This window comes from Petaurus breviceps, unplaced genomic scaffold (genome assembly GCF_028583685.1).
Source record: "Petaurus breviceps papuanus isolate PSGF00001 unplaced genomic scaffold, PetGlider_PUasm1.0 140, whole genome shotgun sequence".
NCBI classification, from domain to species: Eukaryota; Metazoa; Chordata; class Mammalia; order Diprotodontia; family Petauridae; genus Petaurus; species Petaurus breviceps.
Window position 1 is genome coordinate 36709074 of NW_027185698.1, and position 22919 is coordinate 36731992.

A 22919-nucleotide genomic window follows, 5' to 3' on the forward strand; every position below is an offset into this window, starting at 1 on the left:
CAAAAGAGAATTGTGAGAGGTACTCCTGAGACAGAACGGAGGTGGAGAAAATGCAGAGCTTTGGTGTGGGCTATTGGGGCCCAATTTAATGCTTTAAATTGTACAAAGAGGGTTTACAGACATCCACTCACCTGAGCCTCACATCAACTCCGTGAAAGAGGGAAGTATTAGAAGTAAGATTCTCTCCATTTTGTGGATGAGAATGTTGATGCTTGCGGAGGTGAAAGAATCATAGGATTTTAGAGGTCATCTGATTCAAGCCCTTCATTGTACAGAGCTGGAAACAAGCTCAGAAAGGGCAGCTAGTTTGCTCCAGGTCCCGAGAATTGTGGCTGAGTCAGAATACAAACTCAGGTCTCCTAAATCTGAGCTTGGTGCATTTTCTATTGCACTGCTGCATTGGCCAGAAGTTTTCCTAAACCATATGAGAGCTTCAGAAGAGGCACATTTTTTTTCTCCTAGGGGGAAAAGGGAAAATTGAAATAGTATTCAGTGCTAATGCCAAATCAAATTGGTCATCTTTTCCAGACCCCCTGCCAATACAGTACTGTTCTTCACAGTCCAATCTTCAGTGCTATGAATAGCCTTTAATATGCTGAGGAAATTACTCAGGAGGTGTGCAGATGTATCACAGGATGTCAGAAAAAGCTGATGGTGCCTTTGCCTGGGTTATGACGACAGGAATCTGATTAAATGTAGACGAAAGCTTTAGGCTGGAAAACATTGCTCATGTTTTGGGGCTTTAGGGAGGTTGTGTGCTGACTCTTCATTTAGAGTCTTTCTTTTAGAGCAATGGCAATTAGGGGTCATTCTGCTTCCCCTCTCCAACTTTGGGTCTGGGGAAAAAAAAAGAGGGGAAGGGAGTGTGTGTGTGTGTGTGTGTGTGTGTGTGTGTGTGTGTGTGCATGCGTGAACCTACTAGCCATGTTAATTTTAGCTCCTTTAGTGCATGAAGTATTTTCTTTATAACCTACCTCTAATTTTCCATGGGCAGAAATGGCCAAATTTTCCTCTTAAAAATAATCAAACAATTATCGTCCATTAGCAAAATTTGTTTTTTCTTCCTTCCACCCTCCCTCCCTTCACATCAGAAAAACAAAACAAAACAAAATGACAAAACCCTTATAACAAATGTGAACTCTGGATTGGGGATCAGGAAATCTGGGTAATATTTCTAGCTTCGTGAACTTATTTTTGTGACTTTGGGAAAATTATTTCTGCATGAGGCTTTTCTCTGTTTTGCTATGTGTTGTTGCCTTACTCTCTGAGATAGCTTTCCTTCTCCTCTGTATATATCTTGTATGTACCTACTTATTTTATATATACTATAATATAGTTATTTTATTTCTCCCATTAGAATGTAAGTTCCTTGAGACCAGGGACTGTTTTAGCCTTTCTTTGTATCCCTCGCACATAATATGGTACCTTAGCAACTAGCAATTGCATAATAAATGCTTGTTGACTGACTCTTCTGAGCTTCAATTTTCTCTTTTGTAAAAATGAAGAGGTTGAAATAGAAATTAGATGTCTCCCTTTTTTGGAATGAAATACATACTTTTAAGACTATATTCTAGACTTTTGTCTAGGAGATCTAGGGCTAATGATTCCATGATACTATAATCTCCAATGGCTCTTGTAAAACTTGCTATTTTTTTAATTTGATTTGTTTATTTTTTTTTAGAAAAATTAGATTAACTTGGACACTAAAGCAATAGTGGGGGAAAAAGTACCAAAATGGGAGCAAGGAGAGCTCAGTTCTGATGCTGGCTTTGCTGTGCACTCTTAGGCTTGCTTCTTCTCTGTTTACCTCATATATAAAAAAGAAAGGTTTGGACTAGAAGATAATTGATTCTCAAAGTGTGGTCCAGGGACCTCGGGGGTGGGGACCTGAGACCCTTTCAGAGGGTCAGCAAAGTCAAAACTGTTTTTACAATAATATTGTTTTAGCTTTAAATATGGTAAACATTGATAGCTATAACCCACATAAACAAAAGATCTTTTGGTGTCCTCAATAATTTTTAAGAGTATAAAGAGGTCCTAAGACCAAAAAGTTTGAGAACCACTAGCCTTCTATGTTTAGAGGGTGAAGATCCCAGTTCACCCATAGTAAGGATTCCATGAACTGAACCAGTAAGAGAAGAAAGACTTTCCTTCCCCTTCTCTCTTTCTTTTACTCTGGCTCCCAGAAATGGGTCTAGAGGTGTTTATTTCTGTTCTGACTTGATTGATAGCAAGGATTCCTTCCAGCTTTTAAATTTGATGATTCAATTCTGTTGTCCCTAGGCACTTAATCCATCTACCATGACTATTTCCTCCCTCAACTATGCTAAAAGAGGGCTCAGCTTAGCTTCATCCTTGCTATAACAGCTCATCTCTGTTTTCTGCATTGAAAGAAAAGAACAGTTATCATTATGATTAGGAATCAGACATTTGGATCTCATAGTCAAGACAGAGAGCCACATATAACCTCCTAAAGCCAACTTGTCTGGGGGAATTCTTCTATGTGTGTATTTTCCTTCTGGTTTTGGTCCGAAAGTGAATTCAGTGACTGTGTCAGATGTGAGTATCTTTTGGTCCCCTTCTTCCTCTCTTCTACTCTCAACCACTAGTGTGCCTCTTATTAATTTATGTACAGTCTCAATTTATTCTTGTTTCATATGCCAATGGGGAATAGAGGTTAATTTTCCACATTTTGGTAATTGGCTACAGTATAACAATGATGATGGTAATTATTATTACTTCCATTCCCGGAGTGTTTTATATTTAACAAAACACTTGTCTCAATACAATCCTGTCAGCTATGTCGTACAAGTATCATTCTCCCCGTTTTACACATGAGGAAATTGTGAAGTATAGGAAGGGAGATAATTTGGACATAGTTATATAACTATTAGGTGTTAGAGGTGGAATTTAAATCTAAGCATGGAAAGTAAATAACATCTGGAAAACTGTCAACCAAATGGTCAATAAACATTTATTAAGTGCTTACTATGTAGCAGGCATTGTGTTAGGCTTTGGTGATACAATGATTACCAAAAATGACATAGAACCTGCCCTCAAAGAACCTCCATTCTGTTGGGGAAGATAACATGTTTATACATACAAATGTGACACTAATTATCTTGGCCCCCCACTGCCAAAAGACCAGGTAGGTTAGATCTGATCCTTCCCTCCAGGGTTCTCTGATACCCTTAAGGGGATTTGGAAGGTGTCTAGGCTCTCTGCAAATGGCTCTATCCCTTACCAAAGATGTTTTCTCAGTAGAGGGTGGCCCCCTCTACTCCAGGTTTGTTAGCCTCCAACAACAGGATCAGCTTTTACACAGAAATACAAGTAATTACTTCAAAGGGTATAATAACAATTATATAAACTGACTAACCCAACATGAGGCATCCTCCTTCCCCCATACCCCTTTGTCTCTGAGAAAAAATAGGATTAGGTTCATAGTTTATCTCAGTTCCTACAGAGCACAGGAAGGGAGCAGGGGAAGGAAAGTCTTTCTTCTCTTACTGGTTCAGTTCATGGAATCCTTACTATGGGTGAACTGCGATCTTCACCCTCTGGACACAGAAGACAAGAGTGGCCAAAAAGCATACTAGAAGAAAGCAGTGGAAAAAGAGTCAATGGCTCAGCCTTACCAGTTTTAAAACTGCATATAACCCATCAAAGGAAGCTACCTCAGTCATGTGGCAGAGGACACAGCAGGTTCGATTTTAGGAGAGCTGGGCATGTCAAGACATTCTGGTTATAGAAAATGTGTACAAAATAAATACAGGGTAATTTCTTTTTGAGGGGGAAGGTATTAACAGCTGTGGGGATCAGGAAAGGAGTTTATATAGGAGCTGGCAATAGACATCTAGTCTATTGGACTAGAATTTCTAGGGTCATCTCAAAGCATTTAAAGTTAGTCTAATTTTAAAATAAATGGCAGGGGAGGACGGGGGGGGGGGGAGGGTTAGGAGCATCTTATTCTTATAGTGGTTCCAGGACATAGTCATGACAAGTGTTATTTTCCTGGTTTTACAGATGGGGATACAGAGATTCTAAGTGACTTGCGAAAGGTCCCACAGCCAGCAGTCGTCAGGAATGGGACTGGAACTTTGTCCTCTCTTGATTCCAAGCATAGTGCACTGTCCACTACCTTGGGTTGCCTCTAACCTTCATGTGGTAGGATGCCTCTAGTTCAAATTTTTTTTTTTTGTATCAAATTTGTTTTATTCTTTACGGTTCCTCATTCATCTTGATTCAGTCATTAGTGCTGCTTCCGTCTGAAGGAACACCTTCTGTAAGCCTCGCCTTGCCTCCAGTAGGCTGACAGAGAACAGTGGAACATCCGACACAGAGAACCACTATTTGTGCGGGCCTGAAGACGGTGGTGATTTTATAACACCCTGGGCGCTTCACGTCCATGAAATATGAGTTCGGACTCTGCACCAGGCGCTTCTTCTTGTGCTTCCGCTTCTCCTCCTCCGGAGAGGGGTGCAGGAGGTCTTTCGCGAGAGGCATGTTGGCGCGGGGAGATCTTCACCGCCAGAAAAGCCCCTCTAGTTCAGTTTGATTCCACAGACTTTTACCAAATACTTACTATGTGGGAGGTCTGTTTTGGGCTCTGACCTATCTGCCTTTCCTCCTCTCACTGCCTATCTTAGAAGTCCAACTGAGCTTTGCTACATGATTCCTTCCGTGGGGAAATTCTGCACTTCTTTCCATTGTTGGCCGCTTTGCAAAGATGGTGGGCAATATGCCAACCAACAGATTGGAGCCTTTGGGACCACAGAAGCGATGGGGGTAGAAACTTCATGAGGTTCACCCGTCAGGGTTCAAGATGTTTGAAGAGACACAGAAATGAATGTGTGATCATCGATTCTGGTATTTGGTGGGTCTGTGTCTCTCATCATGACCATCCATGACAGATTGAAGTGTGGACATGCCAGACTTTTGTAATCCTATATCTTTTATCATCCATGGTGAAAATTTCTTCCTTAACCTTCATATCTCTCCCCATACCTTCTTTGTTTTCTCCTTTTTATTTCTAGTCAACAATTTATCTTCAACATCTTCAACGTGATGTTGTGGAAAAAATATAGACATTAGGCTTAGAATTAAGGGACCTGGGTTTGAGTTACAGGTGCAACATTTAAAAGCTGCTCCCTCCTGGGCAAGATCACTTCTGAGTCTCATCAATAAAATGATTATAATAATGCTTATACTGAGTACTGCACAGGGCTTTGTGGTAGGAAGCGGTGTGTAAACCTTTAAGTGCTATAGAAGCATGAGATAGTATTATTTTAACTTCTGTCCTGTTTTCCTCCTTTTTAATTTACCCAGTTGCTTTTCCATTCCCTAAAATCTCCATTCAATGTATATTTTGCCTGCTTTCTTTTGTTGTGGGAATTTTACAGTTTGGGGTTCCATGAATATCCGGGGAGCATCTCACCTGCTCACAATGAGGTCTGCTAGACTAGAGGGCAAAAAGTGAGTAGCCAAATTGAAAGGAAAAGAAATTTATTAGAGCACTAAGGAAGACTGCCAGGGCTGGTAGCAGCTTCCACTTCTTAGGGTACAGATTAGGTTTCTATGGTTTTTTTGGCTCCCCTAGAGTATACAGTCAATCATTGGCATTCTACAGCAGAAAGGAAATGGGGGGAAATGAGAAAGCCTGGAGCCACAGGAGTTGATAAAGATCAGGTGGGATCTTCCTGTGGGGAAAACTATTTCTCTGTAGTAGTAATCTCTAAGATAGTGGAGACCTCCTTCTGATAGAATCAGTCTGACTCATTCTTGTTGTTGTGAGAGTAAGGAGGAGAATAAAGTATAGCTTGAGGGTCTCTTATTGACACAGTCCCTTTGGTCTTTTCCCTTGATCCCAGAGGTTACTTTATCTGGGGGGAAGATATTTTTTCCCAAACTCACAGTATTCATGTTGATCTCCGCTACACTTTCTGTTTTTCCTACTTTTCTTAGGTAGGTAAGTAGGTAAGGAAACACACACACACACACACACACACACACAGAAAAAGACAGAGACAAAGACAGAGAGACATACAGAGACAGAGAGGCAGAGAGCACATTTATAAATGCTCTGTCATTACTACATCACAACATGCCTAGAAGTGGGAATAGGAAAACAAGTAAGCAAGATGGAGCCTGCCTGCCCTCAAGGAGCTGATATTCAAATGGAAGAAAGAAGATAACACATTGGGAGGAGTTGTAAAGCCTGGGGGCATTCTGTAGGGTGGGGGGCAGATGGACTGGAGATGGCTTGGAGATCTAGTTGTAGGAAACATAAGAGGAAAGTTTACCTGTGAGGGCCCAGTGTAGCTGTTCCAGGGGCAAAACCCAAGGTTCCTTTGAGGAAGGAGGGGCTGATGATGGCAAGTGTGAAGGAGACATGTAGAGATGTCCAGGAAGTGTATACTGTCTCAGAATGTGATACAATGGAAAAAGTTCTGGATTAGGAGTTAGAAGACCTTGGTTCTAAGTCTTCCTGTGTGGCCATAGATAAGTCAATTCTACTTTCTGGGCTCAAGTTTTCCCCACTGTAAGAATAGGGGAATGGAGGGTTGGATTAGACAATGTCTCTTCCAATTTTAACTTTTTGTGAGTTACTTGACTCTTATGGATTCCCCCACTCCATAGGGAATCATGCCTGATAGTCTATCTCCTTCACATGCCTCATCATGGAAGTGAGCCATGAACAGTTTAAAGTAGGGCTATTAAAGAAAACACTGAATAATGCTTATTAGAGTATTAGTTACCCTTATTACTGTAAAACATTAAGTGGCTGATCCTATCCAAACTGGAGCATTGCCCCAAGGAAAAGAAAAGTATAATGAGACTCCTTTATAGTTCTGTCCTTTTTACAATTTTAAAAATAAAAGCTCTCCTCTTTTTTTCAAAGATACTTAGCAGAGAAAAAGGGCATTTGTGTTCTGATTGTGCTCTTGGACATTTGTGTTTAGTACTTTGACAAGGAGCAGCATGGATTTTTCTGAACCTAATGGCTGGGTGAGATGTTGGATCATCAGAGAAGCTGCTGGGGACTGCTTGTGGATAGGTGAGGAAGAGGTCAGAGGGTACCATACTGTAGAGCTCTTCAAGGACCCACAGAGTCATCAGCCAAACTTTTTGTTGGCTTTTGTCAGACTCAAATGGGCACTGGTTTTTCTAATGTTGTATCACGACATGCACACACTGCTTAGGGCCCTAACACAAATCCATCAGTGCTCTAAGAAAAACCAGGCTGAAGCCCTGAATAACATAGATGTTTGATATAGACTGTTGGTTCAGACAGAAGATTATAGCAATATGCATTTAGAGCTGGAACAGACTTTCCAGGCCATTTATTCCAAACCTCTCCTTTTACTGATGAGGAAATTGAGGCCCATAAAAGTTAAGCAGTTTGCTCTGGCTCATACCTTTAGTGCAGGAAACAGGACCTGAACCCAAGACTTCTGGTGCCAAAGTCAGAAGAGGCAATACTTTCCTCCCAAATCTGGCTTTTATAAAACTTTAGAGAGACCTATAATCAATTACTTTTCCGTGTATACCAGTAAATTATCTTCCTTCCTGAAGAGATTTCATTTTGTTGATGTGGTCTACTTATTTTTTTTGGGGGGGGTGGAGGATTACCCACCAACCAGAAGTGCCCTTCCTCTAAAAGTGTTTTATATTTAACCACTTTGTATATATTTGTATTAATTTACTTTATAGTTATGATGGATATATTTTTATATGTACCCATCAAATCTCCCCATTACCATGTAAACTCTTTGTCAGTTGGAATTGTTTCATACTTCATACTTCTATTCCTGGCCCCTAGCAAGATGCCTGGCCCAGAGTAAACACTTACTATGTACTTGTTGATTGATTGGTTGAATCAACAAGCATTTATTAGGTGGTTACCATGCATATAATAAGTTTTTTACATACAAAGAAAGGTTAATTCAGTCCCTACCCTTACAGAGCTTATGTTCTGATGGAAGACAAAATGTAAATAACATTCAAGATAGCAAATAAGGCTCTCTCTCTCTCTTTCTGCTTTTAATTATGTTTATTCTTTATTGACTATAATGAATGGGCAATGAGAGGTTGGGAAGAAATAGACATTTTATATGGCACTTGGTACCAGGCCCTGTGCTAAGTACTTTACAAATATTTCCTCATTTGAAGACATTGGGTCCTCAAAGAGAGATGGCCCTACAAATTCAGGGTCAAGATTATAAAATATCCACCTTTGTGATTGAAGTCAATAAGAATTCACACACCATGGGAAGGAGTTCTCTGAAGAACCTTTCCAGATGGTCATTAGCAAAACCAGGTAATCTTGGGTGGCTTTAGGAAAGGCACTGAGTGCAGAACATGAGAAGCAGTTGTTTTGCTGTCCTCTGTTCTGGTCAGACTCCCTTCCTGTCACTGTTCAGCTTTGGGCGCCATATTTCATGAAGGACATCAGTAAACGTGTACAGAGGAACATGACTGGAACAACTGACAATGAAAAAGTATTGAAATGCTAGGCACCAGGGATAAAAATATAACAATTAAGACCGTCTCTGCTATCAGGGAAAACAGTCCATATGTGGTGACCAGGGACATGACAGCAATGGTGAGCAGAATCACTGGGTAATTGATTGACATCTTCCCAGAAATATTAGTATTAATCTGATGATTGTTTTCCGAGTAAGGGATAGAAAGTGGAGTGGGAAGCCGGGGTAGAGTGTAGCAGCATGGCAAGAAGGTAGGAGTGTGTCATGGTGGACCTGACACAATGAACACTTATCAGGAGTACAGGACCCCAGGGTGGGAGCTGGAGTGGCTAAGTTGGAGACTGAGGGTAGGAGGTAAAGAGACAAGAAGATGGCTAGAGTATGGATGGTAAAGGCACTGGAGACTATACCACATGAGGACCAGCGGAAGGAACTGGGGATATTTAGGTTGGGGAAGACAAGATTTTGTGGGATGGGGTGAGGTAGAAAAGAACAGTTGTTTCAAATCTTGAAGGGACAAGGAATTCGATTTGTTCTACTTAGCTCCCAGGGACAGAAACAGGACTAGTGACTGACAGCAGTGACAGAGAGACAGATTTAAATTCATTGTTAAGAAAAACTTGCTAAACATGAGAATGGTCCCAAAATAGAATGATCTGCCTAAGAGGTAGAAGGACCATTTATTGGGAATATTGTAGATGGGATTTCTGACCTGATTGGAATTGGAGAAGATGACTTCTGAAACCTTTTCTAATTGTAAGGTTGATAAGTGGGGCTCTCTGATGGTAGATAACAAGAATTTACATACCAGGTGAACAACATCAACAAATGTAAATGATTGACGGTATGCAGAGCATCCTACAAGGCTCTGGGGGAGCTTCAGATACCTAAAAGATACAGGTCCTGTCTTCCTGGAGCTCTGGGAGGCATACCGTGAATGAAATGAACCATCTACAGGGACCTTCTTCAAAGCAACTCCATACTAAAGTATGGTTTAGAGATCAATACTGTCAAGATTATGTTACCTCCTTTTGTCAACAGGAAGTTGTAACTGAAGTAGGATAAACTATATTTTGGGAAATTATGTCATAAGGAGTTGTATGTGTAGTTTATGCATTATGTTGTATTTTCATACTCTGTGAATGTGTTTTCCCTGTAAACTCGGGTCAGGAATCATGTCTCATGTATCTTTTGTAACTCCCCAGTTCCTAGAACAGTGCTTTGTACATAGTAATTGCTTAGTAAATATTTTTCTGGGTGAATTTTACAATAAATATAAACAGGAAAATTTATAATCTTTGTGAAGTCTAAAAAAAAAGAGGAGAGAGAAAGCATTTGTCAGTGTGTCTTCCGCACTGCTGAGGGAAGAGGATATTCTGATCCTCAGTGATCAGTCTTTGTTATTTTAGACAGGAGTACCATTAGAATGGAGAAGGGCAGTTTATCAGATAACACACTGCTATACTTCAAGGATGAATGAATGAATGAAAAAGCATTTGGTAAGCATTTACTATGTGCCAAGCACGACAAATCCATTAGTTCATTTGTATCTGTGTTGCTTCTGATGAAGCAGATCATGGCCTCTTCCCTTCTTGGTGGATGGATAACCCTCTACGTCCTCCATCTACCCCAAAGTGGATCCTGTATTATGGTTGTCTCTCTTTCCATTTACACAATTGTCATTGTGTATATTGCTTTCCTAGTTCTTTTTTTTTTTAATTTTGCATCAGTTCATGTAAATTGTTTCATTCTTATCTGTGCCTATCATGTTCATAATTTCTTGGAGAACAATAATAATCCATGACTATTTCTAGGTTAACCTTGCCTGGGGTTTTGATTTGGCTGCCTCTGAAAACAGAACAAATCAGCACCCCTCAGCAAATGGTGTTCAATCATCTTATGGCATGACATTTACCTATATTTTACCCATGCTTCAGTGCTTATCCCAAGGATCATCATCACTGCCATGGAGCCTTTCTTTCCTAAGTCAGTCCACATGGATCTCTTCTTCTTTGCAAATTTGATGTTATTTTTTTATAGACTCATTTAGAACTTCCCCTACTCTGCCTTACATTGGGATTTTATGTACCTATTCTGTTTTGTCAACTGGGAAGAAAAGCTCTTTAAGAGAAGGGCCTAGGTCTCATGTTTTTCAGTGCCAACCTAGCATAGTGCCCTAGATCTAGGAAGCATTTAATAAAGTTTATTGTTGTTTCTATTTTTGCTGGTAATATGATGAATTCCCCTTAGTAGGAGGGTTGTGGAATGAGAAGACCATAAAGTCATATAAAGTTAGAAAATAGAAAGGGACATAGAAATAATTTAGCTCACAAGTTCTTGACCTGCATCCATGAATTTGTTTTCCATTTTGGTAATGACATGATGATATAATTGGTTTCCTTTGTAAACCTATGAATTTTATTTTATATATTTAATACCATTATTCTGAGAAGTGGTTCATAGTCTTCATCAGACTACTAAAGGTTTCCATGATGCAAAAAGAGGTTGCCTGGCCTCATTCAAACTCATGTCTGATGAAAAAACTGAGGCCCAAAATCAACAAATACTGCATTTACTCTGTATAAAAGGTTTAGAGGGAGACAAGGATGAAAAAAATGTATAGTACCTTTCACCATGGATCTTACATCTAAAGGGAGGGATATGACACATACACAAATAAATTATAATATGAAGTGCCATGTAATAGAGACAGAGGAGAAATACGGAATAATACACAAGAAGTGCTCAAGGAAAATTGAAGAGAGAGAGAGAGAGAGAGAGAGAGAGAGAGAGAGAGAGAGAGAGAAGGAGGGAGGGAGAGAGAGAGAGGAGTGGAGGAGGGAGAAGGAGGAGAGAAAGTGAGTGAGTTAGCTCCATAAGGGAGGAATAGACAAAGCTTTATGGAGGAGATGTCACATGAACTGTGCCTTTAAGGAAAAGTTTTTCAATAGGCAGATATCAGGAGGGATCTCTTGGAATGGGGATTGACCTACGTGAGTACATGTAGGTACTAGAAGGATGGACAAGATTTATAACCACCTAGTCCAGTTTAGCTAGAATGAAGAGTGTGTGAAATGGAATAAAATGGAAAGATGGTTTGGGGCCAGACTGCGAAGATTTCTAAATGCCAAGCTAAGGAGTTTATATTTTATCTTGTAGGTGGTAGGGAGCCATAGCAGGTTATAACAGTAGAGGAACAACATAGACAGACAGTTTTTATTTTTGGCAGCTATCAGAAGGATGGATTAGAAAATATTTAGGATAGGCAAAAGGAAAATGTTTTCCCCAAGGTCAATTAGGTGTTGAGTGCCTCTGGGATCAGAACCCTAGTCTTCTGTCTACCATTTTAGTTCCCCTTTCACTATGCCATGCTATCCTGAAGGCAATAGAGTAGATCAGATAGTTTCTTGACATCCTTTCTAGCTGTAAGATGTATACAGATTGACATTCTTATGGATTAAATAGCAGACTATTTAGCTTGCAATATAGTTTTAATGCCATAGACATGTGCTCCCCAGCGATACAGACAAGTGGGTGGCAGACTGATTTTCAACCATTAAAAGGCTCTCAAGCTAATGAAAAGAAACTATTCAATTTTAATGCCTGTGACTCTGATTCTGAGATCTGGCACGTGCTGTCTTCTGACACCAGAGCAGAAAAGTGCAGGAAGGGGGCAGTAATTACTTAAAGTTATTTGTCTTACAGTCAGAAAAGACCTTGAGGGATCTTCTGCCCTAGTCATCAACCTTCTACCTATCACTCCCATTTTACAGATGAGAACCTGGCACTTTGGGATCTTAGGAAACTTAGAAGGACAGAATTTTAGAGCTGGAAGATACATAGAGAAATGAATGAATAGACAGATGATAGATGAATGAATAGCTAGATAGATTGATAGAATGTACTAAATAAATGCTCCGTGTACCAGATACTGTGCTAAGCACTAGTGATACATAGACAAGCAAGACAGTCCCTGCCCTCAAGTTCCTTGCATTCTGATGGAGAAGATGACACCCAAAGAGGTCCTAGAAAACAACGGTGTAGGGGAGTGGTACCTAAAGGGTTAAGGCATAGTGAGGAGACTGTGAGAAGATAAATGGAGGCTTGGGACCCCTCAAGGTAAGGAAGAAACTTTAGATAGCACTAGAGTCAAATAAGTGTCATAAAGATCCTTTCTGAAATGAACACAATGAGTAAGAAATTTCATGGAGTCTCAGAGTTGCAAGGGCTCTTAGAAATCACCCAGTTAAAGTGGTACCCGAGGCAGGAAGTCCTCTATAGCATCCCTGTCAAATGTTTCTCCAGGCTCTATTTGGAGACCTCCCATAAAGGGGAACCCACCATCTCCCCACACAGCCTATTCTGCTTTTTGCCAGGGCCAATTGTTAGGAAAAGATATTAGCCCAGGAATATGTTAAAATAGTTTTAGCTTCTAAATGTTCACTTTACATCCACTGGGGCTTTTATTGGAAATGGTTTTGGAAAAAAAATGTATTTATATTAAATAGCATATTTAATTCATTGAGCCAAATACCACTCCGTTACTCTGTATTTTCCTACAGCTCAGCTTAATTGTCATTTTAGTAATGCAGCCTGCTTGATTTCTGAGGATTCAGTCATTAACTGTGAATTCTGGGATGCCTTCCAGGCAAATTTATTATTCGGATTCCACTCTTAATTGGCAATAACAGGATCTGGCATTCGCCTTTATGCATCCTGTTTTCTCACCTCCTTCCCTCGTTTTCAGTGACTTTCCTGTCTGGTTATACTGTTTTTCTTTGCAATGAGTTTAGGATTTCACAGTAAACTTGATTGTCCAGTGTGGCAGGGCTTTGGGATTGGCAGTCAGTTCACACTGCAGTCATGGGATCGGAAGATCCTAAGGGTTGAAGCTGGCAGGGACCATAGAGAACTCCGTCCTTTACGGAAGAGGAAGCCTAGGTGCAGAGGTGTTAAGTGTTCTGGCTGGCCAAATGAAAACCAGGTTTGCTTAGAGCTATTCCTCTTGTAAGTCTGCTCTGAAGGGCTTGGGGCTTTATAAAAGTCTCACTCAAAGGGTTTAATTCCCTGGTCATCAAAAAAAATGCATCCTGGGAGGAAACCTGGCAAACAGGTGTCATTTTGTAACATTCATGGTATAGTATTGGTGGGTGTGGGAGTGAGTTTGGGTGAAAGAAAAATGTCGTCTGACTTGTGGGCAGATTGCTCTTTGGGTCTTTACATTTTTTTTAATGGGGTGTCTGTCTCATCGTTGGAGACTCTTCTATGTGACTTGCATGCCAAAGAGAATACATTCCCTCCTTCCTAGTCTCTAACCATCTGGCTGTCACCTGTATTCCAGAGCAGAGGATCTGGGCTTTGGTCCTTTTGGAGGCTAAGAGAATCCCTCCTGAGTTAATCAAGAGGTTTTCTGAGCAGCTATTCAAAATGGCATTGCCCTTTCGAGGTCATAGCCACCATCCAAGGTTTTGTTGGTTTGTTTTGTTATTCTGTGGAAGTGGAGATGCCAAAAATAGTAACATTTGGACTCAGAAACTCATAGAAAGTCAGAGCTGAAAGGAAACTCAGTACACAAAATGTTAGAGTTGGAAGGGACCTAGGGAAAAAAAAAACCAGCTTTGCCATGAGGGACCTTGGAACATAGAATATTAGAGCAGGGATGGATATTAAAGCATGAAATGTTAGCGCGAGAAGGGATACGAGAACATAGAAAAAAGTATACTACAACTTAGAAGGGATCATCCATCTAGTTGTACTCTCATTTTACAGATGAGGAAACTGAAGCCCAGGGGGAGGAGGTGAGTTGCTCTAATTTGCTTGGGGAGGACTTGGCAGAAATAAAAACAGAATCTATTTCCTGACTTCATATCTGTGAGTTTGGTTTCTTTTTCCTTTCTATTTAGCAAAAGCAATTAGTGAAAAAGTAATTGTTTTTTCCCCCTTTCTTTCTCCCTTTTTGTCCTTCTCTCATGGGGTCAGCATTTCAAAGCAGTTAGTTTTCTGGAGCCAAATGAAGTGCATTTACAGGCAAAGTTCAGTAGAAATTTGGGCCTCCTTCTCCTAGCTAATACGTGATGTCCTCATCAGGTCTCTTTCCTTCTCTGAGCCTCAGTTTCCTCATTTGTAGAATGAAGGGGTTGGATGAAGGGCTATTTAAACTCTAAAATCCCAGTATCCTAAGTCATAAGCTTCCTGAGCCTATTGCCTCATTTGTATAAAGGAGCTAATAATGCTGCCTACCTCATGGAGCTGTTACATGCTGAAGTGATTTTGTAAATCTTAAAGTGCTCTAGAAATATTATTAATAAAGGCGAGAGCCAGCTTAGGGTCAGTAGACCCTGTCTTTGAATCCTGTCTGACACATATTAGTTTTGTGACTTTGGTAAGTCATTTACTGTCTTACTGCCTTAGGAAACTTTTTTTTTTTTTTTGCTTTTTGGAGGGGGAAGGCAGGGCAATTGGGGCCAAGTGACTTGCCCAAGGTCACATGACCAGTAAGTGTTAAGTGTCTGAGGCTGGATCTGAACCCAGGTCCTCCTGATTCCAGGGCCAGTGCTCCATTCACTGCGCCACCTAGTCACCCCTATCCTTAGGAAACTCTTTATGATTATGTACATTTGCTAGCTGTGTGACCCTTGGGCAAGTCACTTAACTACAATCTGCCTTTGTTTCCTTGTCTGTAAAATGGGGATAATAATCACATCTACCTCCCAGAGCTCTTTTGAGGATCAAATCAGCTATTTGTAAAGTGTTTTGTAAACCTAAAAGTGCTAAGTAAATACTAGCTATCATTATTGCTGCTCTCCATGGATGGATGGAGAGAATTTCCATTTTGATAAAATCACAAGCACACATTACAAAGAAAGCCATAAAGGCACAGCAGTCCTCAGAGAAGATGTCTGGGAGGCAGCATTTCTTGGATCAAGGGCACTTGTATGGCCCAGGACTACTGGAGCCTTTGACTAGCCTTAAGACATGTGGCTGAGATTATCCTTAGTATATAATTTGTGCACTGATATGAAAATAGAACTTTTAAAGCTACTCTTTAGCACTGAACTCATGGAGTGTATGTGTGTGGGGGAACTTTGTCTAATGTAGCCTGCCTAGCTTTGAAAGGAATTCCTGCTTTGAAAGGGAAGCTGCCCTGTGAAAGAAAAGTGAACTCTGGTGAGATGGGCAAGTTTGTGAAGTGGTACCAGGCCTGCCCTTGCAAGTGCTCTGTGAAGATAGCTGCTCTGAGAATTCCTATGAGCAGCTCGAAAGGGGCAAAGGACCAGAGGATTTAGGGTTGCAAGAAAACTTAGCAAATCTTCTAATTAGTTTTTCACCATATGGAGGAGATACAGAAAGCCTTATGTTTGCCAAAAGCAGTTTGCCCAAGATCACATAGTTAGTAGAAGAGCTGGAATTGGAACATAGGAACCCTAGGCAACCTAGGTCACCGTGTATGGCAAGTATAAACTGCACATAAGGAGCCCTGTGAATGAATGTTACCGGAGAAAACCACACATTAACATCATCTATATTCTATTCTATTTTCATTTATTGTTAAATATTTGATAAATTGTTAGACATTGTTTATTGTTAAATATTTTCCAATTACATTTTTATCTGGTTCCTGTGGCACCCAAGTGTTACAGGGTCCAGTGCTGCTGGCAGACTCCATGCTAATTTTTTCTTCTTAAACAGGTTTTTTATTATATAACTTTAAAAAATGTTGAGTTTTAAATTCCCTTTCTCCATCTTCTTCTCATCCATTGAGGAAGCAAGCTATATGATACCCATTATGCATATGAAGTCATGTAAAAACAGGCATTTTGTAAAAAGGAAAAAAGAAAAGGAAAAGAAAATGAAAAACAGCATGCTTCAATCTGCATTCAGAGTTCATCAGTTCTCTCTCTGGAGGTAGATAGCATTTTTCATCATGAGTCATTTGGAATTGTAGATCATTATATTTACCAGAATAGCTAAATATCTCATGGTTGATTATTGTTATAATATTGCTTTTATTGTGTATGTTGTTCTCCTGGTTCTGCTCACTTCATTTTGTATCAATTCATATAAATCTTCACAAATTTTTCTGAAATTATCTCCCTTACCATTTCTTACAGCACAATAGTGTTCCATCGCCATTATATACCATAAATTGTTAAGCCATTCCCCAGTTGATGGGCATTGCCTCAATCTCCAATTCTTTGCCAATGCAAAAAGAGTCACTATAAACATTTTTGTACATATATGTTCTTTTCCTTTTTCTTTGATCTCTTTGGGACATAGATCTTGTAATGGTATTGCTGGGTCAAAGGGTATGTTCAGTTTTATAGCCCTTTGGTCTAAGTTCCAGATTATTCTCCAGAATCGTTGGAACAATTCATTACTCCACCAACAATGCCTTAGCATCCATGTTTTTCCATATCCCCTCCATTATTTGTCATTTCCCATTTCTGTCATGTTAGCCAATCTGATAAATGTGAGGTAGTACCTCAGAGTTGTTTTAATTTACATTTCTCTAATCGATAGTGATTTAGAACATTTTTCATGTGAGTATAGGTAGCTTTAATTTCTTCTTCTGAAAACTGCCTGTTCATATCCTTTGACCATTTATCAATTGGAGAATGGCTCTTATTTTTGTGTAAGGCTCAGCTTCCTATATATTTGAGAAATGAGGCCTTTATCAAAGATACTGGCCGTAAATGATTTCTTCCATTTTTTTCTGCTTTCCTTTTGATTTTGGCTGCATTTATGTTGTTTGTATAAAACATTTCAATTTTATGTAATCAAAATTATAGGAAGCTAAGTGGCACAGTGGTTAGAGGCCTGGGCCTGGAATCAGGAAACTTATCTCCCTGATTTCAAATCTGGCCTTCGACACTTAACTAGCTGTCTGACTCTGGACAAGTCACTTAACCCTTTTGGTCTCAGTTTCTTTATCTGTAAAATGAGCTAGAGAAGGAATGGTATTCCAAGAAAACCCCAAATGGGCTCATGAAGAGTTGGATATGATTGAAACCACTAAATAACAACAAATCAAAACTTTCCATTTTATTCCTCGTGATTCACTCTCTCTCTCTTGCTTGGTCATAAGCTCTTCTTTTATCCCTGGATCTGGCAGGTGAGATTTTCCACGCTCCTCCTCTAATTTGCTTATAATATTTGCTTATGTCTAAATCAAGTACCTATTTTGATCTTATCTTGGTATACAGTGGGAGACACTGGTCTGTGCTTAGTTTCTTTTAGATTGCTCTCCAGTTTTCCCCGCTGTTTCTGTCAGATACTGAATTCTTGTCCCCAAAGTTTGGATCTTTGGTTTTATCAAACACTAGATGCCCATGTTTGACACCTCTGACGTAGAGGACTGGAAACTGGATTCCTAATTCTCTTCTCGGCTGTTCCTCTTCAGCATCCCCCCTTTATTTAGAGTAGATCCAAATGGACGGTCAACAGCATTGGTAAGGTTCTCTCAACTTCATTTGGTGTGCTTGCTACACCATTTAGGTATAGGCTCAGTGAGAGACCATTGCCTGAAGATTAGTCTTGCTGAGTGTAGAGGGTTGATTACTAGGTGGTGGAAATCTTCAGCATATCAATTCATTAAAATGCCCTCTCTGTGTTGGAAGGATTGCAGTCACCAACAATGGACTCATCTACTGTGAATGAAATCACAGATCCTTGAAGTACTAGGGTAATTTGATGGACCCGTCATTTCAGGGGTCCAACTTATTAACTCTGTGATGATGGGCAAGTTGTTTTATATCTCTGGGACTCAGTTTCCTTATCCTTGAAATGAAGGGGTTAGACCATATGGTATGTCTCTGTGGTTCCTTTCAACATTAAATCAGTGATTACATAAATATCTACTACACAGTTACACACTGCAGCTCCTCTAGACCTTATCAGGATACTTGTGATATGATACTTAATCACATCCTCCCAAAAGTCTTCCATAAATCATCTACTATGTTGATACTGGAAAATATCCTTTGATTTCTTTACAGTTCTGGGAGTGGGTACCAATCAGGCCATCCAGTTGTTTTCCTTCATTCTCACTCATTTATTGTCTCATCTCCTTTTCTGTCTGTATATGTCTTTGATGATGGGAGAGGGAAGGTAATATAGGGGAAAAAGCACTAGACTCGGAAGCAGAGGACCTGCGTTCAAATTCTGACTTGGCTACTTTCCTTTTGACCATGGGCAAGTTGCTTAAACTCTCTGGACATCAACTTCCTCATCTGGGAAATGAGACTGCTAAGGTCTCTTCTAGCTAGGTGGTGGATAAGCTAGAGTGCTAGACTTGGAATTAGGAAGACCAAAGTTTATATCCAACCTCAGACTTCCTTAGCTGTGTGACCCTGGCCAAGTCACTTAACCTCTGTCTGCTTCAGTTTCCCCATATGTAAAATGGAAGTGATAATACACCTACTTCCTGGGATTGGTGATCAAATGAGATATTTGTAAAGTGCTTTGCAAAACTTAATGTGCTTTATAAATGCTAGGTGCAGTATTACATTTAGCATCTTATGACCTATAAGATTACTCATAGTTTAAAATCTTATGATCAAAGCATGATAGTTTGCATTTATGTGGCATTGTTTGGTTACAAAATGCTCTACAAGAATTCCTGATCCATTCAATTTTCATCCACCCCTATGAGGTAGACAGAGCAAATCAGGGCAATATTATTATCTCTGTTTTTAAGATGAGGAGAGTTAAATATCATGAAATAAAGTGATAGCCCAGGGTGCCAAAGCTAGGAATTGGCGGAATCCAAAGTCAAGTTCAGATCTTCTTGTACACTCTAAATCAGAGTGCCAATGCACATTAGAAATGAAATTGGCCAAGTCCATTGAGAACAAAGCAGTGCCTGTCCTTTTCTGAGCAGGGTTAAGCTTGGAGTGGAGACTCAGATTTAAACAAATAGAACTGAATATGGCAGTCAATCAGTTAACACACATTTATTTAATTTAAGATTATGTATCAGGTACAGTACTAAATGCTGGGGATACAAAGAAAGACCAAAAACATAATCTCTGACTTCAAGGCGCTGATATTCTAATGGGTACATAGAGGTGGTCCCCAAGGAGTGGGTGTGGCTGGCAGAAAAAGGGTATTGGAAAATGGAAAGTCAGTGGTTGCCAGAGAACCTAAAACAGTAATCATTCTCAATTACAATGTTTCATTGATTTTTCTTCTCAATGTAAGGGAGTAACATGAAAGCAGAAACACATGCATTAGGGTCAAATTGGTGCCAGTTACAAACTTGCTTTCCTTTCTACCTTTATTTTTACTCATTCCCATTCCATTTTCTCCAGCAGGTTGCCCCTTCTATTATCCATTCTCTCACATCGATCACTGCCTGTCTACTGGCAGCTTCCCTATTGCCTACAAACGAATCCATGCCTAACCAATCCTCAAACCCTTCCCACACCTCTCACCCCCAACCTGATTCATCCATCTCCACTGCCTGTCATTCCACATCTCTTACTTTTTGTGACTAAGGATGGTGGCTACTAGGTGGAACAGTAGTTAGATTGCTGGGCCTGGAATCAACAAGATTTGAGTTCAAATTCAGTCTGCCTCAGTTTTCTCAAATGTAAAATGGTATTAACAGTGCCTACATTGGAAGATTGCTGTAAGGACTAAATGAAATATTTATAAAATGTTTTGCAAACTAGGCACTATGTAAATTTTTAATTTTTATTATCATTTTTAAAATTATTTTTTAATTTTATTTTTTATTATATTTTTATTATCATGTTGAAAGAATTTTACATTGTATGATGAACATTTGGGGGAACCTCATGTAGTGACCAAGGTATAGAGGAAGGAAAATGATATAGTAATTGAATTATGTAAGCTTTCTGAAATTGTTGGACATTCCCAGATCCCCAAAGAGATAACTATTTAGGAAATGGTATTTCACAATGTTTATCATCTTCAGGGAATAATAAATTTTAAATAGTATTTTATTTTTTCCAACTACATGTAAAGATAGTTTTTAACATTTATTTTTACAAGATTTTGAATTCCAAATTTTTCTTACTCCTTCCCCAAAATGGCAAGCAATCTAATATAGGTTATACATGTACAATCATGGAAACCTATTTCCACATTAGTTGTGTTGTGAAAGAAGAAACAGAACAAGGGGGTGGCTAGGTGGCGCAGTGAATAGAGCACCGGCCCTGGAATCAGGAGGACCTGGGTTCAGATCCAGCCTCAGACACTTAACACAAAAAAAAACCTGGCCATGTGACCTTGGGCAAGTCAACCTCAATTGCCCTCCAAAAAAAAAAGCAAAAGTGAAAAAGAAGAAACAGAACAAAAGTGAAAAACCACAAAAACAAAAGAACAAAAAAAAAGTGAAAATAATATGCTTTGATCTGCATTCAGACTCCATTAGTTCTTTCTCTGGATGTGGATAGCATTTTTCATCAGGGGTCTTTTGGAATTGTCTTAGACCATTATATTGCTGAGAAGAGCTAAGTCAATCATAGTTGATCATTGTACAGTGTTACTGTTACTGTGTACAATGTTTTCCTGGTTCTGTTCACTTCACTCAGCATCAGTTCATGTAAACGTTTCCAAGTTTTTCTGAAGTCTACCTGCTCATTGTTTCTTATGGAACAATAGTATTCCATTACATTCATATACCACAACTTTTTCGGCCATTCCCTAAATGAGGGGCATCCCCTTGGTTTCCAGTTCTTTGCCACCACAAAAAGAGCTGCTATAAATATTGTTGTACATATAGGCCATTTCCCCCTTTTTATGATCTCTTTGTGTTACAGACTAAATAGTGGTATTTCTGGATCCAAAGGTATGCACAGTTTGATTGCAGGGCATAATTCTTAAAGATTCAGATGATATTCATATTTTTTACTGGTTGCTAGAGGCTATTAGACAGTATATTTTTAATAGAATGATACATATGATATTTTTTCTTTTTTATTTATGAATTTATTTTTTGTTTTTAACATTTACTTCCACAAGATTTTGAATCCCAAATTTTCTCCCTATCTCTCCCCTCCCTCAACAACAAAAGCTGGCATGCATCTGATTACCCTTCCCCCAATCTGCCCTTCCTTCTATCACCCCCTTCTCTTATCCCCTTCCCTTCTTATTTTCCTGTAGGGCAAGTTAAATTTCTTTACCCCATTGCCTGTATATCTTATTTCCCAGGATACATATGACATTTATGGGACTCATCCAGAAGAATGGATATTCAAAGATATTAATAGAGTTTGGTGGTTAAACTAAGACCACTCTGCACTCACACTTACATGAATTGTCCCCCAAGGTCTGGACTATAATTTGTTCCCTATTTTTTCCCCCATGGTAGTACAAACAGTACTGCTCTGGAACCTCAAGGAGCCAGTGTTTAATTGTGTCAAGGTGATATTGCATACTTGTTCCGTGCCCCCATTGAGTTATGCATTCAGAAGCATGGTCAGGCATATGGAAGTCATAGAATGCAAGGATCTAATATCTGAACATATAATCATCTGGAGTTCCTCTTCCTTTCCCCTAGCTCAACCATGGACAGTGAACAGAGTGCTGGTTTGGAGTCAGAAAAACTTAAGTTCAAATCCAGCCTAAGACACTTACTAGCTGTGTGACACAGCAAGTCACTTAACTTTGTCTCAGTTTCCTCATCCACAAAATGAGCTGGAGAAGGAAATGGCAAACCATTCCAGTATCTTTGCCAAGAAAACTCCAAATGGGGTCACAGAGAGTTAGACATGACTGAAATGACTGAACAACAACAAAATATTGACTATGAGGTCAGCCACAGCTCTGATCTACTCCTGATCACTAAGGGCAGATGTTTTAGAACAGTTCACACTCAGGCTGGTTTGTTGGCTCAAGTGCATGTTCATAACTGGAATAAAATGAGATATTCAGAATCCTTATAACATTAAATAAAAAGTGGTTCATTTAACAATACAGTGGAAAGGATGTTCAGCAAGGATACAGACTTCCTCCAGTTGCCATGTGCTTCCTTACCTCCACATTCATCATGGTGACATCCATAGTCAGAAGCAAGAGTTGGACTTTTGTAGATAGGTAACCAGGAAGCTTTAAGCTTTGAGTCCTAGTACTCTAGGCCAAACATATCTGGAGAATGGCTTCTTTGCTTTTGGGGAGAAAAATAAGAAGTAAACTATCCATATCTATGAGGCAAGGGACTTTGATAGATGTTGTTCCTCTCACAAGGTGGCATCTGAAAATTAGTTATCAAACCACCCACTGATGAACAGGGACTGGTGAAAGAGGTTAAAAGTTCACAAAATCAATGAGTGACTGAGTAAAGATTTTTCCTGAAAATGATTCTGTTGCTTGATTACTCCTTGTTATTTGCCTTGCTGTTTTGTTTCAGTTCATTACTATGTCAGTCAGTTTGTTTACCTCATATTCAGAGTTGGATAGACTAAGGAT

At 39.5% G+C, this 22919-nt stretch overlaps 1 pseudogene; it reads right to left on the minus strand.

Annotated features, from left to right (window-relative positions):
- Positions 1 to 4187: 4187 nt before the first annotated feature.
- Positions 4188 to 4558, minus strand: LOC138150653 (small ribosomal subunit protein eS27-like; annotated as a pseudogene).
- Between the last annotated feature and the right edge of the window lie 18361 nt (positions 4559 to 22919).